This window comes from Zingiber officinale, chromosome 2B (genome assembly GCF_018446385.1).
Source record: "Zingiber officinale cultivar Zhangliang chromosome 2B, Zo_v1.1, whole genome shotgun sequence".
NCBI classification, from domain to species: Eukaryota; Viridiplantae; Streptophyta; class Magnoliopsida; order Zingiberales; family Zingiberaceae; genus Zingiber; species Zingiber officinale.
This window is the reverse complement of record NC_055989.1, coordinates 2,596,994-2,600,996: the sequence shown is the minus strand read 5'-3', so window position 1 is coordinate 2,600,996 and position 4,003 is coordinate 2,596,994. Positions and strand designations below refer to the sequence as shown.

The 4,003-nt window shown below is 43.7% G+C and overlaps 1 long non-coding RNA gene across 1 annotated transcript; it reads left to right on the top strand.

The window, feature by feature from the left end:
* The first annotated feature begins 3,194 nt into the window (after window positions 1-3,194).
* Window positions 3,195-3,797, top strand: LOC122048929. Its single transcript, XR_006130742.1, has 3 exons — window positions 3,195-3,207; window positions 3,277-3,377; window positions 3,647-3,797. It is a non-coding gene; the product is annotated as an uncharacterized LOC122048929 (long non-coding RNA).
* The last annotated feature ends 206 nt before the right edge of the window (window positions 3,798-4,003 follow it).

The window sequence follows — 4,003 nt, the reverse complement described above, 5'->3', positions numbered from 1 at the left end:
GAAGATGTGGATGATACCTCCTCATCTTCCTTCTACTCCTCGGATGTTGAACACGTATCAACATTCGATTGGTCCTTCTCCTCTTGGACCAATGAGTCATTCTCCTTGGGCTCCTCCTCTCCTTGGATTGGTGTAGGACTCTCATGAAAAGCAATTACCTTTTTCCAAAGGTCACTTGCGTTCTCATATTCACCTACATTCAATATCGCATTAAGAGATAATAAATTAATTAAAATTTTAGTTACCTCCTTGTCCGTCTCCGATTGTTCCCTTTGCTCCTTGGTCCAATATCGACGTCGGAGACGTTTTCCCTTCTTGTCCGTTGGAGTTTTAAACGGTTCCTCCAACGCAATCCATTGGTCCCAATTCATTTAGAACCACATCTCCATGCGCTTCCTCCAATAGTCGAAGTCCTCGCGCTCGTATGGAGGTGGGATTCGGATGTCCCATCCGAGAGGTCCCTCCGACTCCATCTTCTTCCTCTAGCCGCTCTCTTGGCGATTAGTCCAACAAGAGCTCACCTTGCTCTGATACCACTTGTTGGGACCTTGACGTCCGCTAGAGGGGGGGTGAATAGCGTCTTACCCAAATCGTCGCTTCCTACAATGGTTAGTGTGCACAACAGAAATACAAGATAAAGACTAACAATAGAAAGCAAACCTAACACGTTGATTTAACGTGGTTTGGAGATAAAGTTCTGACTCCACGGCTGTCCGTAAGGTGGACGATCCCGATCCGTCGGTGGATGATTCCCCGGAGAACTTCCGGCTAGCTCGCGTAGCTCCTTGTGGGTGGAGAAACCTCGCCACAACCTCGTACAAGCACGCTAGATCACTTGGGCACTTGGAGACTCTAATTAGGGTTAACCACCACTAATTTCGTCAACTTCAACCAAGCTTCCAATGCTTGGTTATATAGGCCACGGGTTAGAAAACCCCGCCTACCAGTCGACTGCCAAAACATACAGTCGACTGCCCTTCGTGGAAATTCGACCGTTGCAGCCCAACAGCTCGATACCAACCCTTTGTTCGCTACCAGTCGACTGCACAAGTCGACTGCACCAGTCGACTGATGAAACCACCAGTCGACTGCTACAGTAATGCTACAGTAACGCTACAATAAACCCTAATTTTGGGATTTTACCCCGAGTACATTCACTCAGCACTCGTTCTCGCCCGACCAACCTAGACCTAGCCTTCTAGCCTCCTCCATCAGCCTTGCGTCCCTCGGATGCCTCCCCATCCTTCACATCTTGCCTTCTGGAGCTTCCATCGGCCTTGTCATTGTTGTCGGGTCTTCCTTTGCCAAGAGGTCGCGCCTCCGGGACTTCATCCATTGCCAAGTCACACTTGGACTTAGGTTGCCAAGACTACATGCTTGGACTTACACCGCCAAGACTCATCCTTGGACTTTCCTCCTTTGCCAAGATCACACTTGGACTTACGTTGCCAAGACTACATGCTTGGACTTACACTGCCAAGACTCACCCTTGGACTTTCCTTGTTGTACCTGTATCCTGCACACTCACAATGCATATCAAATACAACAATAAACCTAACTTAAACTTTTGCCCAAACATCAAAACCACTACAACAAAAACTGCAAACGACAACACCCCTACGACAACGGTTTTAAGAGAAAGCGTTGCGTATTTACTCAAAGACAACGGTTTTTGCCAAAACCGTTGTCTTTGAACTCCCCATTAAATATAAAAGACAACGGTTTTAGCAAAACTATTGTCATTGAGCGACTTTTTTTTAAAACGACAACACTTTTTACAACGGTTTTATAAACCGTTGTCTTTATCCGCGTTTTTAGCGGCTACGACAACAGTTTTCAAAAAACCGTTGTAGTTGAATTTGGTCATTTCCCCCCATCGCTGTTTTCCTTTCCCTCGCTGTTTTCTTTTCGGCGCCGTATTTTCGCGTTCTCAAACCTAAGCCATTTATCTTTCCCTCTCCTCATACGACGTTGTGCTCCTTCTCATTTCCTGGTGAGCGGCGGCGTTCTCCAATGGGCTGCCGAAGATCCAGACGCACGGGAGGGAGAAACCGGAGAACGGGATCTGCCACGACGACATCGCGCCGCTGGTGAAGGCAGCGCGGTTTGTGTGGAGTTTCGCAGGGGAGCGGCGAAGGAAGCTTCTTCTAGATTGGTTGGCGCTTCGAAGATGATCACTTTAGGTTCCGCTTCCCCGATTCCATGTCAAGATTCTGTTTCCGAGAGATTTTTGCATTTACTCTTGTTTTCTGCTAGGAGAAAAAGAACGATTTTGTCGTTGATCTTCTTTGGTGGTCATAGGTGGGCTTCGAAGATCGTCGTGATCTTCCTCTTCTCCTCTTTCTCACGGGCAGGATCGGCTCTTTTTGTCTAGGAATCTCGTCGAATCCCGAAATAAAAAATATCTTTTTTTGGTGAGATCCCGAACCTCTTCTTCTATTGTATTTCATTTGTTCTTTTCTCGTTGGCTATCGCTTTGAATTGCGGTGAGTTCTTGATCTTTTCCGGGTGATTTATGGAGTTCCAGAATTAGATTTTAATGCTAAATGCTGAAAGTCTTTAGCTTTTGTCTTCTTTTCTTGTGACAGATCTGGCGAACTTAGTTTTGCGTTCTCTGTGATTAACTTAAGATTCATCATATATACAAGGCTTAACAAATTTGGTTTGTTGCTTGGTCTTCAGATCTTCCACCTGATTTATAGAAGTAAAGCAATTATACACCATGAAAGCACTCATCCTTGTTGGGGGATTTGGCACTCGCCTCCATCCTTTGACACTAAGTTTCCCAAAGCCATTGGTTGATTTCGCCAACAAACCAATCGTACTTCATCAGGTATGTGCATTTTGGCCCTATACCATATTGTTGGTACATACATGAATGTAGATATGAAATATCGTGTTGTGAAGTTTGGTGATACAAAAAATATGTTTTACTGATTTCCCTTGTAAGTTCTCAAAGGAAGTAACCGGATACAAAAGGGCAGATAGAGGATGCCATGATGAGTTTTCAAAATCTACAACTATTTTACTTCTGGTTGAATTCAGTTTTCCTTTAAATTGTTTTGTTGTCGTTCTGTTGTCTAGTTTTGGGGTTTCAGTTCTGCTTTTTGGTTAATTTTGTAATTCCATAAGTAACTATTTCATCTTCATCTGAGGGAGGAAGTTATTTGAAGTTTGATCTATTAACACCTCACCTCTTTGGATAAGGTACACATGCACATCAAGTGTTTGATGTAATTCCTCATAGATCCTAATATGCCATCTGAATGATACAAGGTATTTGTGAATGACCAATTCCTCAACTGGGATCCCGAGCATCGAATCAAAGTTCAAATTGTCTCTGCAAGGGCCTATCATTCCCTGTTCATGCACAACATGTAAGTGAAAAATACTACTAATAAGAATGCTACAGATGCTCTTCAACTCTACAGTTCGACAGTTATCCAGATAAGTCATCTTTGCGTTGGTTCTGTTGATCTCTAGTAGTGAATCATAGTTGTGTTAGTAGCACGCTGGATCATACATATGCATATATTAGTGTTAGTGAGCTAACTATCTCCTCTTTCTCTCCTTAATGTCAAGGGAAAACATGTAAACTAGAAGAAGAAAAACTCTCTTTTGCATGAAATAATTGGAAGGATCGCAGGTGCATCCGTCCTACGCCAGAAGAATTAGAGGATTTCAGTACTCCGGACTTCACAATTTACAATGCTGGCTAGTTTCCATGTAATCGATACACACACTACATGACTTCAGGGCGGCAGTTCGGTCGGGAGGCATGCCGTCTACTCATTCCTCTGTCAGAAGCGTTTCTTTTTTTTTAGGTCGTCGCTTCTCTATTTTCCCCTTATTTTGCAATTTGTGAGGTTGAACTATGGAATTTTAATCAATTATGCTTGGATTTTTCTAGGTCGTTACTGCTGTGGCTACTTTGCTTGGGCTGGAGAGGTAGGCATGTAAAATTGTTTGATGAAATTCCCCAGTGTGTAGTTATTGTTATTCC